We start from the raw sequence: 17720 nt of genomic DNA, 5'->3' as shown, positions 1-17720 counted from the left end.
ACAAAGCTACTCGAGGGCTATCTATGCTAGCCGTCCCTAATTTAGCAGTGTAAGACTAGAGGGAAGGCAGCTATCACCACCCACCGCCAACTCTTGGGCTACTCTTTTGCCAACGAATAGTGGGATTGACCGTCACATTATACGCCCCCACGGCTGAGAGGGCGAGCATGTTTAGCGCGACGCGGGCGTGAACCCGCAACCCTCGGATTACGAGTCGCATGCCTTACGCGCTTGGCCATGCCAGGCCTGTAATTCACAAGAGTTGATAAGTTATGACTAGCATGCCATCACTTGGTGTTTCTTCGCAACTGTTTGAACCTTCTTTAATTAATTACTCTGATATTTGAAAAAACTTCTTGAATCTATTAGTGAGAAGTTTTTTTTGTTTTATCATTGTTGGTTGAGGAAGTACATGATTTTTTATTGTTTTGAAATATTTGTTTGTTTGTTTTGGAATTTCGCACAAAGCTACTCGAGGGCTATCTGTGCTAGCCGTCCCTAATTTAGCAGTGTAAGACTAGAGGGAAGGCAGCTAGTCATCACCACCCACCGCCAACTCTTGGGCTACTCTTTTACCAACGAATAGTGGGATTGACCGTAACATTATAACGCCCCCACGGCTGGGAGGGCGAGCATGTTTTGGCGCGACTCGAGCGCGAAACCGCGACCCTCAGATTACGAAGCGCACGCCTTAACGCGCTAGGCCACGCCAGGCCTTTTTCTGAAATAACAGATATTAACTATTATTATCGCTTTTCTCTTGTAGTAAGTCATCAAATATCTGGGTACTCAACATTATAGGATTATTTTAAGTTTGTAAAACTATTGTATATAGATCATTATTTATAATAACTAGTTGTAATAACCATTATTATGAATTATTTTGTTGTGTTCAAAATCAAATCAAAATATATTTGTGTTAAAAAAGAAGTGTGTATATCAATCTTGTTAGCTAATATCATAAATTTGATACATATTGACGTTTAATGCACTTTTAATTTTAATTCCTGGTTATTTGAAATCATAAGATTTCTACTCTGTTTCTTTTAAATAACCATGTATTTTAAACACATTTATGTCATCAAAATCATCTATTAATACATCTATATAAAACTATCTTTCAGTTATACTGTTTTATATTTAAAACAGTATTAAAAAAAATTAATAATCCAGCCATCTCATAACTGTGAGATACTAGCCTTCCTTCATCATTGCTCTAGGATCCTACCCCTGTTCTAACGTTTTGTTTTCATTTAATGTATTTCAATAAATCCTTGCTGTTAATTTTTACATTTTCAGCCAGTTTTTCTCATACATCCTTTTGATGTCCAAAATCCTGTTAACAACTTGCTTGAGTTTCTAAGACCTCCTAAATCTTCTGTCATACCAATATCTTTCTTATATTTATGATGCTTTTCTTTAATTTCATCACTTATATTATTTGTGAGCTAATTTGGTGTTTTACTTGTAGCTACCATTTTCTTTCTGTAAGGAATATATTTGTTTTCAGTATTGAAATTTGTTTCTTTATACATTTTTTACATTTGCTCAGCTGCCCAATTCACAACAAATAATTTTTGTTGCATTCCTTCAAACTTTGCTTTTTTGAAATTTGGAATCAAAATATCATTATTCCTGATTTTCATATGCAGCAAAACATCAAACCTAATACAACAGTGATCACTTGTACTTATCTCTTTTCCAATTTTCACCCTCTCAACCATTTCTGTATCAGAAATTAATAAGGAATCTAAAATATCATTATTTCTAGTAGATTCATTGACCAACTGGTGACGAAATCCATCTTGAATAGTTTCCAGAAACTTTTCTCCTTCATGGTTTGACTCTAGCATTTCCCAGTTAATAAGTTTGAAACAAAAATCACTCATAATTATGACTTCAATAACAGCTGAAATCTTAATCTCACTAATTTTATCAGTTTTATCTGATGGTCTGTAACAAATTCTTACTAAGAGCTTTTTCCCTTGATATACACTAACAGAAACCCAAATAGATTCAATATCCTTGGTGTTACCCTTAATATTCTCAATTTCAACAAGATTTTACACATACATTACATAAAGAGCCACTTCTCTCTTACTCTTTACTACTCTGTTTCTTTTAAATAACCATATATTTTAAACACATTTATGTCATCAAAATCATCTATTGATATATCTATATAAAACTATGTTTCACTTATCCCCTTAAATCAAAATTTTCTATTTCTACCAGTACCCCAAAGTAATCTATTTTATTTCTTATACTTCTATCATTATGATAGTAACAATTAAGCCTATCCTTCTAACTACTTTTATACTCATTTCCTATGCTAAACTTTTATCTGCTTCTTATTCTTTTTGCACTTTGTTTTCCCTCGTCCTCACCACTGTTTAATCCCTGTTCAAAACTTCGCTTTTGGTTGAGTTAATAACCTTAGCAAACAAGACAGTCCCTGCCCTCTTTAAATGTAAACCATCCCTTCCAAAATGTTTTCTTCCACTGAACTAATTCCACAAGTCCTACCTGCCTGTCTGCTCATCCTTACATATTAACCTAAATCTATCATTTAGCCCTACTTACCTATTTATAGCTTCATTCTCACTTATTTCTGAATGATATTTCTAACAAAATTAAGTTACAACCTTTATTTTTAATGCCTTTATCAACCTTTTGTAATTACCAATTAGCTACTCTTACTTTTCTCAACATCAGTATTCCATACATGCACCACAAACATTGAATTTATGCTAGCCTCATTTATTATATCTCATGCTATATTAATTATATCCTCCACCTGTGCCCATGGGTAGCATAATCTAATTTTCTCCCTATTTACCCCACAGACTATTCTATTCACATGTCTTGTAAAAGATTCGCCTATAACTGTAATCTTCTTATCATCTGTATCCTTTTCTGACTCTTTTGTTTTCCTTCCTTCCAATAGTTCCTTCCAATAATAAAATTCACTACTTTTTACTCTAACAGTACTCTTTCTACCTTTTCTGAATGTGTTTATCAACAAATGTATTCTTTGCACATACATGCTTAAACTCTGAAATCTTGATGACATTTCTCACAGTATATGTTTCTCTTTATATGTTGCCTTTACTTTGGTTAGGAAAACCTCCAACTTCTTCTCCAACCTACAAACTCTACATAAAAAATTGCACCTCTTCAGTTCTAGCTTCCTTAAAAGCACATGCCAGTCCCGAATTCCCAAATAAAACCAAATGATCACACCAATTACACCTAAAAACTGTAAGCACTTAACTTCTACATTAGTCTTAACCACTGTATTTATGTTTGTTTTTGAATTTCGCACAAAGCTACTCGAGGGCTATCTGTGCTAGCCGTCCCTAATTTAGCAGTGTAAGACTAGAGGGAAGGCAGCTAGTCATCACCACCCACCGCCAACTCTTGGGCTACTCTTTTACCAACGAATAGTGGGATTGACCGTAACATTATAACGCCCCCACGGCTGAAAGGGCGAGCATGTTTGGCGCGACAGGGATGCGAACCCGCGACCCTCGGATTACGAGTTGCACGCCTTAACACGCTTGGTCATGCCGGGCCACCACTGTATTTATACTTACAGACTGGAAATAAATACTTAATGTTAAATACCAGTAGCCTATTGTTAACACTGTTAATCCTAACGTTTAAAAAACTATTATTCTTTGCTCACTACTTTGTCCCCCCCCCCTTCGTGGCACAGGTGTATGTTTGTGGGCTCGCACCGCTAAAAACCGGGTTTAGATAACCATTGTGGGCAGAGCACTGTATAGCTTTGTGCTTAATTCTAAACAAAGAAACTCTACTTCGTCCTCACACAAAAAGTAATAAATGTTATCATTAATTATTTAAAACTTAGAAATGGAACTTTATGATTTATTGGAACTAACAAATTACGTAACGTTAATAATAAAATGTATTTAGTCGGATTTATAACCTACCTTAAGTCTATAACAGTATAAGATAAAGTTAAACTAATGGATCTTAGTTCAAGTAAACAAGTTGATTCTTCAAACACCAAGAAGCAATAAATTAGTTTTTAGATTGTATGTTTAATAAAACAGTGCATGTATCCTGTTTTACGATTTATCAGTTAGTTGAAATATACTTAAGCCTAAAGTACCGTTACTCCTATTAAGCTTACTTTGCAGAAAAGCCCGACTAGTAAGTAATCCGAGGGTCGTGAATTCGAATCCTCGCCACAAAAACATGCTCACCCTTTCAGCCGTGGGGACGTTATAATGTGATGGTCAATTTTACTATTCGTTGGTAAAACAGTAGCCCAAGGGTTGGCGGTGGGTGGTGATGAATAGCTGTCTTCCCTTTAGTCTTATACTGCTAAATTAGGGATGGCTAGCGCAGATAGCTCTCGTTTAACTTTCTGTGAAATCCAAAACAAAGCAAACAAACTTTGCAGTAAAATTTACACCACTGAACTCTACGAACTTAACAGATAGCCCGATGTGGCTTTGCTGTAACAAAACACGTGTGCACACACACTGAACTCGAAGCTAAAGCATTTACCGTGTTACTTTCATTTATCAAAATTTCTATAACTAATTATTATTGTATTACTTAACCTAAGTACTATAATTTGCTAATGCAAATATTAAACAAATTTTATAAATCTGTGAGAACTTAAATTTTTAACGTCCTCTCTCTCTCAATTGTATCCTCATATTTTGTAGGGCTTGGCATGGCCAGGTAGGTTAAGGCGTTCGACTCGTAATGCGAGGATCACGGGTTCGAATCCCTGTCGCACCAAACATGCTCGCCCGTTCAGCCGTGAGAGCATTGTAACGTGACGGTCAATCCCACTATTTGTTGGTAAAAGAGTAACCCAAGACTTGGCGGTGGGTGGTGATGATTAGCTGCCTTTCCTCTAGTCTTACACTGCTAAATTAGGGACGGCTAGCGCAGATAACCCTCGAGTAGCTTTGTGCGAAATTCATAAGCGAACAAACAAACAACCATAATTTGTAAAACTACGAGGGCTGTTCAAAAAAATAATACGCGGACTGTTTGAATTGCGCGGCTCCAGTTGGTTCCAGGGGAATCCGCTTGGTGTCGCTAGGTTCGCATAGATCAGCTGATTACGACGCCATTTCCCGATTGCAGATATCTTCATTTGTGTATTAGCTACGCGGTTTTAAGTGAAGTGCGATTCTTTTCGTTTGGCGGATTTCAGAATGAATGACCTGAAGGAGCAACGACTTGCTGTGAAATTTTGTGTTAAACTTGGAAAATATGCGACTGAAACTTTTGCTATGCTTAACACGGCTTACGGTGATGTTGCTATGAAGCGTACGGCATGTTTCAAGTGGCATGAACGTTTTAAGGATGGTCGACAGTCCATTGAAGATGATGAGCGTCCTGAACGTCCTTCCACGTCAACTGACGACCCACACGTCGACAAAATCAATTCTCTGGTGCAAGCAAATCGACGTCTGACTGTCAGGAAGCTTGCTGAAGAGTGTGGGATATCAGTTGGATCTTGTTACGAGATTTTGACCGAAAAATTGAAGATGCACCGCGTTGCTGCGAAATTCAGCCCTCAGAACTCGTGAGTTTTTGGCCAAACACTCGATCACTGTTCTTCCCCACCCCTACTCACCTGACCTTGCTCCTTGCGATTTTTTCTTGTTCCCCAAACTCAAAAGACCCTTGAAAGGAAGAAGATTTGAGACGATTCCCGAAATCAAGGCAAATGCGACGAAGGAGCTGGAGGACATTACAAAAGAAGCGTACCAGGACTGTTTCAACAAGTGGAAACGCCGTTGGGATAAGTGTGTGCGTTGGGGAGGAGAGTACTTTGAAGGGGTCCCAGACCTGTAACTTCTAAATAAAGTACATTTTGTTTTATGACGTCAGTCCGCGTATTTTTTTAACAGACCTCGTATGTAGCATATCTTCGGTTATTTTCCAGAAATTACGATATGGGGCCCAAATCTATCTTTATTTTCTTTATAGTGGTTTATGTCATTAAGCTGGTAATTAACTTCTTAGAGGTTTGACCTACAACATTTTTATTTTGTCTTATTAAGTTGTCGATAAGCTTCGTTGAAGTAATCGGACTTATCTTGAATTGAGATAAATTAATTTATATTAAGACATCTTAAGTTGTTCGTTCGTGAAAATACAGGGTGATCAAATTGAAATATCTAAAATCTTAAATAAAATTGATACAATCGATATTTTCTAAAATATATAGAAAAGGTAACTATATTTTTCTTTCAATTTCAACGCATATCTGTTAGTGGAAATTTTCAGTTATTTATTAATTTCAAATCCGTTTTCATAGATAGCGCGTCGACAGTCTTAGATACCATTCGTTGGAAATGAGTTTGTTTACATGTTGTGAATTCTTCATGGGAAGATTGGCGTTATTTTCATAACTCAGTTCCCATACTTCTCGTTAGGGTTATACTTGTTAATGTACTTTTGTCGGCAATACAATCTTACATGATTTTAGGAAATGTATTATTTCAGTAGTAAGTTATGCTTGTCGTCAAGTGGGAAAATATAGTAAGGTTTTAAATTTAAGTTTAAAACGTTCGATATAAGAATGATTTCATAAAAATAATACAGTGTTAGTAATCATGAATGTAACAGTCAAACTTTTTAGGCTTACCGTTTCTGATTTATTTTAACTGGTTAGCCATACCTAAGTGATGTGTAATCCGGTTAATTTATGTAAATTAAAGTAAGTTGCTAAATAACTATGAGAAGTGTATGTAGTCGTTACTTTAGTATAGATTAAGGTATAATGTAATATAAAATTAAACCAGCAGACCCCATCACATTTCTCCTCCTTAAGAACCTCGCAGGGGTTTTCTCTTTCCTGTCTGTGGTGATCTTGTTACTATATAATTTCCGTCACTTCTAAAGAAATATCACACATCCTGAAAGTTACTTGTTTCAAGAGCTGTTCCAGTCAAGTAGGTGCCTGTCTCTCCCATTTTGCATGTCTGTAGACTTAACTTTACCAAAGACCATTGAATTAAACAGTCTTTTCCTGATTTTCCATTCTCAAATTCAATGGAACTTGGATGTCTTCTTCTGTACCCTTACACTTCATCTCTTCAAGCCTGTGTTATCCTGTTCCTTATATTATCTCTCCTTAAAGATATTTTTCCCTTTTCCTTTTGGCTTGTGGATATTGATATTCAGATTTGTTTGCTTTTGGTGTTTCTCATATATCTTATCACAGAACTTATGTCACCTCTACCAAGATCAATCTTTTCTGCCCAAATTATTGTCTACACATGAAGATGATTTTCCTCCCTTTCATGTCTCACCTTTATTTTTGTTCCAAACTGGATCACCTCTAATGTTCTGTCATGGCTTTACTGCAACATGGCTCTCACTTCACCTTTCTGTGATTCACATTTGTTCATTCATTGGAATTATTTCCTTTCTTTATACATTTATTGTACATTACCTTTATTGTTTTGCCACTTCCTGTTTTAAAAGTTATTGTCTATCTACCCTTGCCAGTGTAAATTTTGTGGTTTCTCTATGAGTAGGTAGGTGCTGTTTTTCTAGTTTTTTTTCTTTAAAGGGGCCTTTCTCACATTTATGGATCCTGCTCTGTACAAGTGTTGCCTGACCAGGTGTACTTATTCTTAAACCCACACTATATGGCCATTTAGGTCAATAATGTCCACTGTTGAGATGGGATATTCATCAAGACTGCTTGTAGGTTTTTCCTTCCAGTGTTTTGCATCATAAATATGTTTGTCCTAGACCGTACATTCATGGACTCACATGGATAAAGAAGGTGATTGCTCCCCATCCCTGATGCTCCTTTGTTTGTCTGATCCAGAAGTTGCTTGCTTTACAAAATAAAGTTTCATGGTCATCTGTTGCACTATTTCTGGTGCTGCATTCCACCAGACTCTCTTGTGCATTTTATCCCCTTCTTCTGGTGCGATTTTGTACCACTTCCCAGCTCTTAGCTGCTGGGATGGTGGACCATGAAAGTTTCTTCTTTAGTATTTTCAGTTCTACTCATTTGAGAGTAGGGTAGTGGCATTCTGCTAGTGTAGATAGCATACTTTTCCAGATGGTGTCTCATTATGGACTGAATTATTTCTGTCAAGATGCAGTTCATTCTTCTAGGTGGTCATCATCCTTCTTACCATTGCTCAGATATTGGTTCTATAGGGTTTACTGGTGTTGGATGGTACTTGACCAGACACACAAGTCTCCTCATATGAGTGGCTCAGGTACTCTCGTACTAATTCTGACTGGATGGATCATTCCCAACACTGCCTGTTTGATTCCAGACTGAATTTGAACTGCCACATTACTGTCCATCTTTCTACCATTGAACGGATGTCAGTTGCTAAGAGGTACTAGTATTAGCTATGTTGGACATGCCCATATAAGTATGCAGGTCCTTGAAATGAATGATCTTCTTCCCTTCCAGTTCCTGTGTCTGAGGTTAATGGTAGAGGACCCTCTTCCATATATGGACTTGATATTGTTATGACAGTTTTGCCAATGTTGGTTGAGGTTGGACTCTGCTGTGCAGTCTGTGATGCCACAGCCACTTTACACCAGGGGTCCCTCCATGTGCTTCTACTCTTATTATGACACTTCAGTTTCATAAGTGGAGTATATCTGGCTCAAAAGTGATGCAGTCTTCCATGGATACCTTACATATTCTTTAATCACACGTCCCATGGGCTTTCTTTGTAAGTTTTTTGAAGGGAGATTTTCAAGGTACTATTATACTAGTCCCACTATGGGTTAGTGTGGGGTTCTAGCTATTCAGTTAGAGAAGGTAAGATATCATATAGGAAGTTAGCATTTTCTTCCATTAAGAATGTATTTCTCCACACTTCTAGTGTATGTTCTTTTGCTCAATCGCAAAGTGAATTTGGCTAAGCTGCACAAAGTGGGTCAGTTATCCTACAAGCTGTCTCACATTTCTGTTGGTGGAGAGTTGTTGCATGCTTTCATGCAGCTCTCTCACATGAAAACATGTGAAGGTAGGTTAGAGTCTGAAGGCTAATGGCCAGCAAAACTTTGTGCATATTGAGTGCAGCAGAAGTCAGACAAAACTGTTGTGTGAGTAGAGGTAAGGCTCTATCAAAATACATTTTTTGAAGGGAGATTTTCAAGGTACTATTATACTAGTCCCACTATGGGTTAGTGTGGGGTTCTAGCTATTCAGTTAGAGAAGGTAAGATATCATATAGGAAGTTAGCATTTTCCTCCATTAAGAATGTATTTCTCCACACTTCTGGTGTATGTTCTTTTGCTCAATCGCAAAGTGAATTTGGCTAAGCTGCACAAAGTGGGTCAGTTAACCTACAAGCTGTCTCACATTTCTGTTGGTGGAGAGTTGTTGCATGCTTTCATGCAGCTCTCTCACATGAAAACATGTGAAGGTAGGTTAGAGTGTGAAGGCTAATGGCAAGCAAAACTTTGTGCATATTGAGTGCAGCAGAAGTCAGACAAAACTGTTGTGTGAGTAGAGGTAAGACTCTATCAAAATACATTTTCAGTGTAAAAAATGTTAATTTTTACTTCTTGTCTTGTTTCTAACCATTGATATCTTCTTAATGAGATCTTGAAGATTAGAGATGCATATGACCCCTTTAACTTGTGTTCTATTATTTACTTGACATTTAGTTTTCACCTGCCTCTTTGTTTTTTAGCTTTACAATAGCTGTTCTCCAATCTTTCCAGAGGTTGTGGTACAAAGAGACTGATCAAATGCTTTTATAGATATTTCATCACTATTATTATACCTCTGTGAATATATATATTGAAAATTATGGAACCCACTATGTGGCTAGTGATGCCTAGCAGGGACTATTTCCTTTTCTTCTGACATTCATACTGAATGGGGGATAACAGATAGTGTTAAGCCAATCTTCCCTTTTTCATTGCTCATAGTTGAGATGGGGTTTTCTGCAAGACTGGATTTGTAAAGTAAGTACCTTACCTTTCAGGTCATACTTCAGGAAAGAAAAAAAAAGAACCAGGTGTAACCTTGCTTTCAGAACTGACTAGAGCTTGGTGTAGTCTATTGCACAGTCTCAGTGTTGGACATTATGCAAATGATAGAAAATTCTTGTTTTCTCAGACACCTTGAAGGTCAGTGGTAATTTTATGGATTTATAATGCTAAAATCTGGTATTATATTCCCTTTGGTAGCAAAAGAACAGATATTCTGATGTGTAGAACTACAATAAAACAACAAACAGTTGTTTGATCAACACTTCTTCACTGTCCTCCTCTATGCCAATTTCTCCTTTCCATTTTCCTCTAGTGAAATAAAGGAATAACCCTTTTTTTCCCATTCCCCAGCCTTTTGGAAGGTTGATTTGGATAGATCCCCTTTGAGTCAGTGTAATCTCATTGGTATGTGACCAAGTGACACAGCCCTTGATTGAAAGTAGGGTGAGGTGTAACCTGAAATTATAGTACAGGCTACTCTCAACACTGTGAACCAAGCCATTCTTGGTGGTTAAGCCAGTTGGATGGGTTTTGAGCTCACTTTGAGGGACATGTCTGTGATATTTATTTTTGTATCTTCTTATTTTAGTATTTTTTCAGGTACTATACAGTCTGAATTATTTATTACCCTGCTGCACTACACACTAGTGCTCAGCTGATCGACTAAGACATTAAGACATATTGGCCATCTGAACAATTAAAATTCTCCCACCTGTGTGACACTTTAGCACCATGCAAATGGTGTGTCTGACAAACCATTGATGGGTGAAGAGTATTCTGTGCATGTAAATAATGTGATTTCTCACAAAATGATGTCCCATTAGGTGTTCCCATTATAGAAGTTGACATACACCATGAATTTTTACAATTTGATGCTACAGTTTTAGAAAGGAGCTCAAATTTTTAATTTCTTTATATACACAGGACCCTTAGTTATCAGAGCTGTTCTGTGGTTAGATGGGTAATGCTTCTGAAGTTAATATTTTCCTTACTTAAACATATCAGATATGTATTCATTTCTTTGTAGAATGTCCCACCCCACTTCCAATGTGTTTCTTCTACCTTGTCAACAGTGAGATTTTGTTGAAATGTTAGTGTTACAGGGTTTACTGTTCTTGGAGGACATGTTGCCCTCCAGCTGAGAGAGGGCAGTGTTCAAATGTTGATTACATCATAGGTTGGTGCAATACACATTAATAAATATAGGGGTTGGAGTTTCTTTCGAGGCTTGCACTTGTACATACACTAGTATTTTTCAGTAGTGAGGTGAGGTGATTACTCTCAGTTCTCAAGAGAGGTAAATGTCTATGAGAAATATATTTTCATATAAAGAAAATGTTAATTTTGCAAATTGGGAGAATACAATGAGTGGTCTGTCTGTCTGTTAGAGATATATTTTTAGTTTTTGTTTTGTTTTTTTCTCTGCAATTTGAATAGCTCCTTGGACATCAATATTTCCCAATTTTTTGTTATTTTGAGATAATGGAGGAACTCATTCTATTGAAAATGTCTCATTTAAACTAGCTTTGACAGTCTTAATGACTGGGTCAGACGATGAAATACAAGTGTCAATATTATAAAATATGTATGTAAAGTTAGCAGAGAAGAAATAGTAACTTGTAAGAGACTTATTCCATGAGTATGTGGAGTGGTCGCATTGTAGTTAGGTAAAACTGTAAAGCATTTATCTAAGTGTTTAGCTGTAGTAAAAGGATGTTGAAACTAAGTTTAGGTCTAAAACTTTGATACAGTATGAACACCCTCATACTCGATAGTCTTCAGTGGTCATGTTGTGATTGAAATTCTTTCATATATATTGGACAATTCAAGAGCAAAGTCCTTGCAAATCCTGTACTTATTCACTTTGTGTGTGAACTTGTTTATTTGTCCTCAAACTCATCTCATGGATTTGAGTTGCAAGACTGAACTTGGCATTCAGAAATGGAGTGACCAAGGAGTTTCCTTGTCTGTATGATGTAGCCCCATACCATGAAGGGCTAAAATGGATCCACATTATTATCAAGGCATGATGAGGATCTAGGAGTAGGTTTTCAAGGTCAATGTAATCAAAGCTGGCATCAAGAAATTTCTATTTCTTGCTCTTCTCCAGAATGTTGAGGGTGCCATTTTTAAAATTTATCATACACCATTTACAAGCTAGTGAGACCAAATATATCGCATATGCTTAAGTGTCATTGGTGAGTATACTAATAGGGTTTGTTTTGAGATACAGACCCTTTGGAGGTAATAACAGAAGTAGTTGGAAATAATGGAAGAGGCTGATCATTACATTGAGGCATCTGTAAATTGTAATGAGCATTTGAACCCAGCAGTAGATTACAGATATTTTTATGCTTGTGGTTTATCTTGCATCCTAAACAGATTAAACTGTTTACTAGAGTGACCTGAAATATATGAAAATTTTGAGGTAAAAGCATGTACTTAAAACAGTTTTGTAATGTAATAAATGTCATATTTGGATTAACCAAAACTAATTTCTTTTTTGTTTTCTGGACATGTTGAAACTTTTGTTCATTAATTCAAAAATTAAAAATAATTTTTTTTCCAAAACAAAATGTTTCTATAGCGTAAGGACATTCTATGAATATGAGAACTTACAGTAAAGTAAATCTAACAGTTAAATCATATTTATTATCCATTGTGATAAAATATGTTTTATGTTTCATGTTTTTTAGGATTAGGTGTGAGATACTAAAATAATTTGAATTGAGGTGTTTAGGTTAGTAAACAGCATCACTTCAACTTTGGGAAAAGCCACAATGTAAATTTTAATTACTACTAGTTCTGTAGATTCTGAAACTTGGAAGCGTATCACAAAAGCAAGCATCTGCAAGTATAACTTATCTGAAATCACACATTAATTACTGTCATGCTCATCACTAAACAGGATAGACCAGTAAACAAAATGCTGTTCAGAAAAGTATCAATGCAGAAATTTATTGTTTTATACAGTAGTTTTAGTTTCCAAGTGAACTACATTTTTTACTGTAAAGTATGTCATAGTTAGAGAAATTGAAAGAGGTAATGAGAAATTTATGTTAAGCTCTTTTTTTAATTTTTTTTTTCAGGCTGTGATGCAGTAAAAGTATTTTGCTTTTATGCAGCACATGAAATTGAAGTAGTTGAGTAAAAAAAAGTTGTTTATTCATCTGGAAAAAGAAAGAAAATGGAATTTGGTAAGGTTTATATAAAATATATATATGCACGTACACTAATGACTTCTGTTTCTCAGTAACCTTTCAAGGAGTGTGAGATGTTCCCTCAATGTACATTATCATTAAAATCAAGGTTCAGATATTTCCCTGTTGATATTATACAAGTAGATAGAATGATTGGGTCATGTACTGAATAGTTGAATTATGTTGTTTGTAATGATTACTCCATTTTTGTGAAACTGTGTGTGTCATTTAGTAGGCAGACAAACATGTACATCTAATAATGTGCTTTCTACAATACCTATTATGACTATGCTTTTGGAATATTTTGGTTGAAAATTTTTACAAAAGAAATATATTCTTTTCTTGGAACAGAATTTCTCAATGAGAAGAATTTGGAATGAATATCTTTCTTTTGTAAAAAATTTTCAATGAAAGATTGATAAAACTCATGCATTATTTATTCTGCATGGAGGCTTGTGAATTGTACTTTCTGTTATGGTACATTACCTCGATTCACATAAATAACTATTCTTGTTCAATGCTGTCCTCTGTATGCAAAAATGGTAATGCATACCACAAACCTTTTATTCCTCCTCCATGGGAATTAACTGATTTCAATGATTATCCCTTCTTCATGGGAATTAACTGATTTCAATGAGTAAGTGTCTTGTAAACATCATCATGAATCCACTTGTCACCAGTCAAAATGTGATATAATCTCATGATGCACGTGTCTCTGTTCAATTTTAGTGAAGTATCTTTTTTGTTTGGCAGTTCTTGTGTTCAGGTGTTTTTTTCTTTTGGTGCTCTTTACGTGAACTGTTTTTGTGATTTCAATAATTTAATTACCAAAATGAAATTTCTTTATTACTTTTTTCTTTACATTGAAAAAAATTTTTACTTTAACTTAATCTCCCCATGCTTCTTGTTTTACTTTTCCTTTATGTCTTCTTTCCTTCTCTTATTTACTAGTGGATATTGGTGGTTTGTTTATTTGCTATCAGTGTTTCATATACTCTATATCCTTCTACACTTATTGTCCTTTCTTTGGATCATTTTTTTCCTCCCTAATTCTTCATCAGCTGTAGAAAACTCCTCCATTTCACCACATTCCCTTCCTCTTAATTTTCACCTTTATCCTTTGCCTGCTCTTGACATACTTCTCTATCCTGTATTTGGTCTTCTGTGTTATATCACTCACACGGATTCCTTCTGTGGTGCCCATTCCTGCCTCTTTCTTTCTTGACAGCCATGCTCTGTTTGTGATTCTTCACCTTTCATCTTTGCCATTTGGATTCAGTTATTATTTCAATTGGATTACTCTTCTCTATTATCTTCATCCCACACTTAGTTTTGGGTGCCTTCTCGTCCTATTTGAAACCTTACCTTTTCATTGATGTTTCATTTTCATTATCTCTTGGAGGTACTTCTTCAATTGGCCATGTGGACAACCTATAATATATTCGTCTCTCTATATTTGAACTGGATTGTGGCTCCTCCTCTTTGAACTGTTGTCTTCCTTCTGTAGCCGTTCTTCAGAATTTAATGAAGCTCTGATTGGGTAAGTTATTTTTTTCTTATTCTTTCCTGTTCAGGGGTCATTTTCCTTTTTGTTATTGCTCAACACTTGGATCATTCTCTGTGGCAAATGGTGCCTGACCAGGTAGTTTTTAACTCTTTTTAACACAGGCTTGGTTAATTTGACCAACCACAACCTATTTGTATTCATTTGAAGTTTGACTTTCTGTTGGTAAAACGTAATATATAGATAAATGTGAGGTAGAACTATTAACAACTTCTGAAAGAAAGGATGTGACAGATGGGTGTGTAACCAAATAGAATTGAAGGCTTTAAAATTTGTGATTTATCAGAGCAATGACAATTTTATTGTGAGTAATTTGTTTAATTTTGTACTTTTTTGAAGGGGTAGTGGATAAAGTAATGAATAGAAAAATGTGCTACATGTATCATACTAGAGGAAACTCAGAATTTTTGTGAATATTTTCTTCTAGAAATAAAAACTTAAAATTTAAATACTATTAAAATATGAAATATTAGCTAAAATTTTATATTATACTAACTGGTATAACATAAAAAAAAAGTAGTTTAATAAAATGTTGAATGTAAGGCACTAAACCTTTGTTTATCCCTTATTTCAATTCCATGTGGATGTTGGTTCCCAGTTGTGGGTTTTGGATTTATTACTGAACCAGTCAACATAAATTCCCACACATATATTACAGATATCTATATTCCTTAACTTATACTCTTGTTACTATATCCATGTTGTGGGTCACGGTGGAGATATTTGTAAATTATTACACTTCTGTCCCTTCTGCTATTCCTCAATGCTTATTATCCTGAAGATCTTACTATACTTGGGGCATTGTGGTCAATTTCACATTTGAGGAAGATGTTTGTATTATGTAGACATCTTTTTTATATCAAATGTCAGGATTCAGAATCAGTCTCTCAATTTTCTATATTAACATGAGTATGTGAAGTGGTAGCATTATAGTTAGATAAAACTGTAAAGCATTCATCTAAGTGTTTAGATGAATTTTGTACTTCACAAACTGTGGCTATAAATATATAGCTTTGGGTATATATGGGTGTATGGCTGTTGCTTCCCTCCAGTCTCGTGAACTTGAGATGAAGATGATATGATCCTCTTTCTTACCTCCACTATCTGGCTAGGTTTCGGAATGTAGTTGACTAACCTGTAAAATCCTCTTTCCTAATTCATAGTTGGTATGATCACCTTAACAGATCTTAGAATCTGAGTGTCATCTCATAAACAATGGCCTTCAGACACTTTTGGAGGATACTTCTTTCTTTCTCTTGCACTGGTCCATCCATCTAGTCGGTGTGGGATTCTAGCTATTTATGTAAGAAAATATAATGTATTGTATTGGGAGGTATACTTTTCATATATTGAAAACGTATCTTTGATAGGTATTTACCTTCACTCACACTCCTTCCCACTGAAAACTGGTGCTTTCATTTTTTGCTAAAACTCAAAGCGATAGTTCAGTAGAATTGAGTAGAGAGAGTAACATGCATCATGAAATATGTTGCATTCTTATTGGTGGAGGGCTGACACATAATCATTTCCATGAAAGACTCATTGGAATCAGTCATTTCCAATGGAGAAGAGATAAAAAGCTTGTGGGGTGCATTAAAACTGAAATAGAATAGTTGTTTGTATGTGATGAAGTAAGTCCCTCTAAGAAATTTTTAAGTTTCAAACAGTATTACTTGAGTGTACTTTAATGTCTAAAATAGCTTGTAATAGAACTTAATAGCAATTTGTTGTGAGAATATACTGTATAGCATAAGAAAACATTTTATTTGAAATGAAATATAACATTGTATATTAGTTAGTAGATGTACATCTTTTTCTGTTAATATATAGAAACTCTGTAAACTGAGATATGTTGTTATTGGGAATAGCGTTTGCTCCAGCAGCCATGTTTAATTTGACAATGACTCAGACAAGCATAATTTAAAACATGACTGCTAACTGACTGGCTTGGGTGTGAAGAATAAAGAGAGGTAGGAAATAATAAAAAAGTGACATCTGAGTATGCAAAAATATGTAATTGCAAGAAAAGTACTGAGACTGTCACATGCAGAACAATACAAAATACTTGTTGTACTGGCAAGGAGAATAGTTTTTGATAAGATGTGCTAAGCTTAGAACATGTGGCTGAAAAGACTATGGATATCTGAGAGAAAAGATGAAAATAAACTACTAACACATTTGAAGTGTGCTTCTGAATAAATATTTGTATATGTTTTTAAAACTTTGATCTTTTTTCTGTATTTAGGTTGTGTAGTTAAATTAGTTGCGTACCTCAGTATTACAATCACCTAATTTAATTAACTTGAAAAAATTATTTGCAGTGTTGCTGTATGGTTAGGTATTGTGCATTTAATTAATGCTTTAAATGCACAAATAATTTTCAGGCTAGTTCACAAAATTTTTAGTTGACCTCAAAATTAAAAGTATGAATTTGACCATTTGTATTACTTATTAAACATTGAAAGAAATTGTATTTTCTATATCTGACAATGATATTGAAAACTGTATTGGATAGTGAAAAATAATGATTTAAGCAAAAAAGAGAAAAATTAGAAGAAAAGTGTTCTTCCAGTAAATAGCATAAATCTAGGCAAAATTAAGTATTGAAATAAGATGTCAAAATTGTTACAAAATATAATCCAAATTATTTAAATAACAATGTTAAAGATACAGATACTATTTGTGTTCCTGCAAAGTTAACAATTTTGTAACAAGAAATATAAACATCCAGGTTTCACAGTGCAGAACATAGATGGCAGCATATATGCAGGTTTGATAGATGTTTCAAGTATAGGGGACATTCCCTCATGTTGCAGTTGAAAGAAACGTTTTCGATATCTTTGGGATGAATCCAAATTTTACAGTTAGTGGGTGTAAATGTTTGTTTGGATATATACAAACTATAGGCCGGCATGGCCAAGGGTGTTAAAGCGTCGACTTCGTAATCTGAGGGTGGCGGTTGCATCCCC

The 17720-nt window shown here is 35.2% G+C and overlaps 1 long non-coding RNA gene across 1 annotated transcript; it reads left to right on the top strand.

The window, feature by feature from the left end:
• Positions 1-6347: 6347 nt before the first annotated feature.
• On the top strand, positions 6348-15019 carry LOC143253973 (uncharacterized). The gene is made up of 3 exons (XR_013029923.1): positions 6348-6506; positions 13077-13184; positions 14590-15019. It is a non-coding gene; the product is annotated as an uncharacterized LOC143253973 (long non-coding RNA).
• Positions 15020-17720: the final 2701 nt, after the last annotated feature.

The sequence above is a fragment of the Tachypleus tridentatus genome, chromosome 6 (assembly GCF_004210375.1).
Source record: "Tachypleus tridentatus isolate NWPU-2018 chromosome 6, ASM421037v1, whole genome shotgun sequence".
Taxonomy (NCBI): Eukaryota; Metazoa; Arthropoda; class Merostomata; order Xiphosura; family Limulidae; genus Tachypleus; species Tachypleus tridentatus.
This window is presented reverse-complemented; position numbering and strand designations above follow the sequence as displayed.